A 6984-nucleotide genomic window follows, 5' to 3' on the forward strand; every position below is an offset into this window, starting at 1 on the left:
ACTTTAGTTCATCAAGCCTTCTTTTATACCAAGGCATCATCAATCTCATTAACAAAGTAGATTAGGGTTTTTCAAGATTTAGGATTCAATAGCTTCATCATGCTTATTTTATCACAATTATATAATCACATTCATACAAGCATACAATTAAGCATATAGAAGGGTTTACAATACTACCCAATACATATCATTCGCTATTAAGAGTTTACTACGAATAGCATAAACCATAACCTACCTCCACCGAAGAATTGTGATCAAGCAATCTACTTTTCCAAGCTTTGCTTCCCTCTTCGTTTCTTCTCTCTCTCTCTCGATCGATATTCTCCCTCTCTCTGTTCTTTCTGTTTTTCTTATTCCAACCCTCTTTCTTTTACCCTAATTAGTATATAATTAAGTATAAGAGATGAATAAAATAACCCACTTTTTATTTTAAGGTTTTCTCCTTTAACCCCCAAGTAATTGAATTATTAATATTAATCCATTAACTTAATAATTATTAGCATGAAAAGTCCAAAACGCCCCTTTAAAAACTTAACAGCATTTCCGACCCGAGTGAGCTTACGGAGCCTGTGATGGTCCGTCACGACTGTGACGGTCCGTCCTGTAGGTCCGTCACAAAGCTCAGAGACTCGATTTTCGTAAAAGTTCTATGACGGCCCGTCATGCCTGCGACGGTCCGTCCCGCCATTTCGTCGCGAAGTTCAGAGAGTCGATTTCAGTACCCAAATTTCAGAATTCTAAGTGTTTTGGAACGAGACCCCACGACGGTCCGTCGACTCAGCCAGTTTTTCCAGAAATAAAATCTGCTGCTCAAAACGACTAAACAGGTCGTTACATGTTCATTTCTTGGTTCTCTCATTATTTTCTTCAATCATAGGCATTGTTGAAGATCATCTCCAACAATTTTGATGTTTGTTATCAAAATTCTTGGAGAATTAGTGGAGTAAACAATGAATTGAAGATTAACAGGTTAGAATAGTAATAATATCAAATCGCTTCAGCTGCAAACTAAAACCCTCATCGGCATGTAAATCAGAAAAGTTGCTCGTGGTTTCAATGACAAAGAGTAATTCGTTGAAATTGATAGTGGTGGTATTCGGAGCCATGTTTTTTGAGTGATTAGCGATTGGGCTTATTTTCAAACCATGACTTGATATAACACGAGCTTCCATGGACAAGTCTCAGAAACATCTTGCGACCCCGACGATGACGCTGCCGATCAAAGTTCAAAAGTTGGCAAGTTCCAGATACATGTTGATTCTCCCAAAAAAACAACTAATTAGAGTTTGATTTGATTTTTGGGTTATCAAAACTAAATGAAATTAAGAAGAAATGAAACTTCGAAGAACTTTAAACAAGCTTGTTCGATTGAAAATTAAACTAATTCTTACCTTATTGAGTTGATTTCATCAGTGCATCATAGATTACGTGTGACTCTTTTGTTGGGGAAGATGATGAATTGAAATGGAATGAATAATCAATAAATAAAATAACTTAGACGTGACAGTTTTTAATTTATTTTTGGCATAAAAAACATATCTTCACGTGCAACATATGCGTGTTCTCAAACATAATGAGAAAATGGGTCAAAATGGTCCTTTTATAAAAATATTCAATACTTTTGTGGGGTAATAGGACATCTTCAAATTTAAGGTGTCTTTTAAAAAATTTGTAACAACTTCGTAACAACTGCAGAAATATTGTTTTTACTCAAGAAGAGTTAAATTTCATGGATGAAACCATTTTAAATCAATCTCCCAGTCACCATGAGTCTGAAGAGCAAGGAACCTCGAAAAAACATAGCATTGATTTTGAACAAAAATGTGTAGAGTTCAAAGCTAAAATTGCAAAGGTATAAATAAAAATTTTCGCTTACAATAGTTTTTAGATATTACATTACACATACCAAAACTTACTACTGTTTAATGAACAGGTTAAGGCGGAGCTGAAAGATCTCAAAGTTAATGTTATTTCCAATTACATTTTAATTAACTAATATAATTACTCTATATTTTATTTTATTATTTTAATACTTTTTTATACGTTGATAAGGTTGACAAGCACATGGTTGAAATCAAGATTTACGTTGATAACTCGACTAAACTGATAATTGAAGAGATTAGATTGTCATGAGGTCAACCAACAACAAATGCACAACAATAGTTATGAATCAATGTGTGTTCTGTGTATGAATGTTGTTTGATGATAGTATGTATTAGTATTTTGTGTTATTTGTTTTACATTTATGATAAGTATATGACTTTTGAATGAATAATAGAAAAAGTTTCATATATATTTTGAATAATGTATAAATATTGTATTAAAATGCATGAAAGTGTCTTTATATATATATATATATATATATATATATATATGAATAATGTATAAAAGTTGTATAGAAATGTATGACACTACGTTCTTCATATATGTATTAATTCTATTAATTTAATTCATATAAAAAAATCGTAACAAATTGACGTTGTCTAAAAACTAATATTAGGATGACGCCACTCATAATATTGCACAATCTGCTAAAGATTCAACGGATAAGTCGTCTGTTTCAATGGATGAACACGTCCACATTTCAAACACCGATGGTATGATATAAATATTAGTATGAAATGTATTTCCATTTAAAATTTTATTTTCACCTAACGATTTTTATCTTATGTAGATGAAGCTCAAAAGTCAACTGGTGGTTTTTTTAACGCTGACGTACCTGGATCATCAACTTCAAAATCACCAACGTTGGATGATTATCCATAAACACAAATCATTGTACTTGATCCAATTCTAAATGCTACCACAACTCCAAACGTGCAACCAAGACACAAGAATCCCGGCAAATACGAATCTTCTTCTTATATTCGACTGTCGAAAGGCGAAAGCAGTTCAAATAGAGTACTTATTTTCCTCCCAATCAAACATCCATTCAAAAGTCATAATGAGTTTGATGTTCCAGATGACATGATCGAGGAGTTTAACCAATGGGTTATCAAAGATGTTTCAAACAGGCGTGGCAGGTGTAAATGTCTATAAATAAATTTTATTTATTTAAATTACACAATCTCAAATTTTATAAAATCTTTTTGCAATATTCACAAGAAAGCAGCATATTCAAAGGTTAAAAATACCTTTCATCCTCAAAGACTTTGACGTTGTCAAAATCGCAGAACTTTTTTTCATATAATGAGACAACCGAGCAGACCTTGGGAGGATGGGGTAAGACATAATATAAATAAATATTCAATAATTATTTATAACACTTGAATAAATTTTATACAGCAAGTTAGTAATTCTCTGAATCTATGTTAGTTGAGGTATATTTTCTTTTAATTTAATATAGTAGGATTTATGTGTGCATTGATGTATGTATTTAATTATTAATATACATAATTTCAGTAAAATATTCTATACATATAATTTTTTAATATAATATGATTTCTGTATGCATTGAAGTATGTATTGAAATACGTATGAAATTATTTTTGTATTTGTATGATTTGTGTATGAATTGGTTATGAAACATGTATATACATTTTTATATATAATTTGTGTATGAAGTATCGATTGTGTTTTATTTATTCTTTTTTGTTTGTAACAGTATATTAATACAATTATATATTATCTTCTAAAGAAGGCAAAATACTCCCAAACATTAATTTCATACAACACTATTGACCGTTGGTTTATGACGTGGATTGATAACATTGAGAAACAGTGGATACAGCCAGATTGCGACATAAGGTGCATTGCCCCGACCACGATGTTGAACAGTTCATAGAAAATTTAAGTTGCTTGCTAACATTGCTTGGGATAGGGTTGACGAAGTAATTATCCCTTACAATATCAGCAAGAAATTTCATTGGTTGCTTGTTGTATTCCAAATGAAACAAAGATGTCTACATGTATACGATTCAATGAGTGGAGGATCTGTTCACAACAAAAAAAAGTGAAAGAAGTTGTTGATAAACTTGCAACCATGATACCATTATTTCTGGCAAGCACAGAATTTTATGGCAAAAGGCTTGATCTGTATGCGAGCAATCTACCTGAATATAAAAAATAGTCTCAATCCGAACCTCTCGATATCAAGGATGTGACAGATGTTCCTCAACAAGAAGACAGTCCCAAGTACGTAGTTACTATACTCTATTTATTTTATCTAAAATGACATCATTATATAGTTATTATAAATTTTTTCTAATTTTAAATTATTTACAGCGATTGTGGTTTATACACCTCTCTTTTTACCGAATATATCAGCAATGGTGTTTTTGATGTGTCTGATATTGATATCGATTCAACATATCATCGTCAGAGGTATGCCACATTACTTTGGCATTATGCAAAATCAAAGAATGAAGAGGGCGCAATAAGTGACAGTGAAGTTACGGGTACAGTTGCTAGCAGGTATGGTGGACCTCGCACGCCAAAGAACAAGTTATGGACACCACCAATTATCCTCCTCCAAGGCCACGAAATAGAAAGTAGAAAAAGTTCAGTGCACCCATTACATTTTTTTGAACAACATATTTTTTTTAACTATTGAACTATTTATGTTATTTTCCAATTATTTCTTATTAATATGAAATACAGATTGTTTTATATAATTTATCGATGTTACCATTATTTTGGACAAACTGATTCATACGTTTATACACATAACACCACTCTATTGATATCTTATCAAACTAGCATGTAAGACAAATATCATAGATTTTTTGATACACATAAATATGTGTGCATGTTGTATGAAATATATTTTAACTCTGTATGAACTAGTTTAAAAATAAATGAATGTACCAAAATATGTTTAAAATAATTTATCCGTATGTATGAACATTGTATGAATTAATGTTTATACACATAACACCATTATATTGATATCTTATCAAACTAGTACGTAAGACAAATATCATATATTTTTTGATACACATAAATATGTATGTATGTTGTATGAAATATGTTTTAACTCTGTATGAACTAGTTTAAAAATAAATAAATGTACCAAAATATGTTTAAAATTATTAATCCTTGTGTATGAACATTCTATGAATTATATATGCCATATATTAATTTTTGTAAGAAAATATATCAACTATGTATGCATATTGTATGAAATATATTTCAAGTTTGTATGAATTAATTTACCAATACATTGATGAACCAAAATATGTTAAAAATAATTTATCCTTATGTATGAACCTTGAACGAATTACATATGTCATATATTAACTTTTGTGTAAATATGTATCAACTATGTATGTATATTGTATGAAATATATTGGAACTTTATATGAACTAGTTTAACAATAAATTAATGTATCAAAATATGTTAAAAATAATTTATTCTTATGTATGAACCTTGTATGCATTACATATGCCATATTTTACTTTGAAATATATGGAAGAGATATGAATAGATGTATGATTTACTGTATTTCAATACTTTATGAGGTTTGTATGAATTTTGTATGCCTTGTTTCTCAATGGGGATTAATATTAACTACATATCTTTTAAAGAAGTTGATCAAACTAACATGAATTTCGTTTGCACTATGTACTATGAATGAAATTTGAACAATAAATTCATACAGTGTTTCACATTTGTAAAAATTGTGTTTGAATGTTATTTATATTTCGACAATTTTTACGAAATTAAAATTTATCAATGTCAATGATGGCAAATGCACTCCATAAAACAAAACTTGTTTCTAACAGTCAAAACAACATAAAAAACATGTGTAACAGTAAGAAATCTTTTTTTTTTGCACAGTATCATTTGAACATGTCTTTCTGTTGTGCCCAACTTGACGACATCTACTGTGGGTGATTTTTGACCTCTTGAATTTTACATCACCAAACCCCTTCCAGCGTTCAATTTATGGTCTTCACGCTGATCTTTTTGTACGGGGTGGCATCAATTTAGGCTTTGAATTATAACTTGGTATATCCCATGTACTCTCGCATGGGATAGGTTCAACAGGAATGACATATGCATCTTTGATGTCACATCTCGAGCTACCCCCGAGACGCGGACACGAAACCTAGGACCACAAGTGATCCCAAGCTAACCCTGCTGGCATCATCATGAGCATAGTAAAGATAATAAATTATTGCGGAAGCTAAATCATACTTAAAATGAAAAGATGGGAAATACCCATATTCTATAACTGAGATATTTGAAAACAATGAGTTTAATACAAAAGAAATATTAACTCAATACTAAGCTGAATCTAACTATGTCTGAAAATAGCCTCTAAACTAGACTAGAAATACTGGGACAAGCCCCAGCTAAATCTAGCAAAAACTGAAACTAAATGACTAAAGACTGAAATGAAACTCAGTCCTCGGAGAATGAGGACTCACCACTGAATCTGCTGAACTGGAGATCGGAAAATCGATCTATGCGCGATCTGGATGCTGAGAACCTGAACCTACATCACGAGAAGATGTAGCACACGTATGTGTCAGTACTTGAAAGGTACTGAGCATGTAGGATAGAGTAAAGCTGAAATAAAACATAACTGAACAAGCACAAAAACAAGTATAATAATCTGAATGTGATGTTATGATTTCTGAGCTAACTGGATGCAATGACCAATTTATAACATGCTGAAACTGAATACTGAATATACAGATAAATGGTCAATGCAGAGAGTCTGACTGAACTGTGGGAGCTACTAATAACCGATAATAAAATCACATGAGCTAAATGTGGAGTCTGATGTATACACCCCATCGAGAGGACCCAATATACCCGGCCAAAGGTATAAAGGCATGCTGGCGTGATCACTAAACTGATTGCCCACAGAGGGGACTTACAACCTACTTGGCTAGTAGTTTTGGGACTATTGGGTACGCTAAACCCTAGTCCAACTCGGTGTTATGCTACTCCCAATGAATTTTGTAAATTAACTTATTATATCTGAATTTTTGTAAATACTTAATAGCTCGAAACTGAACATGCAAACTGAGAAT

The sequence above is a fragment of the Solanum pennellii genome, chromosome 12, assembly GCF_001406875.1.
Source record: "Solanum pennellii chromosome 12, SPENNV200".
NCBI lineage: Eukaryota > Viridiplantae > Streptophyta > Magnoliopsida > Solanales > Solanaceae > Solanum > Solanum pennellii.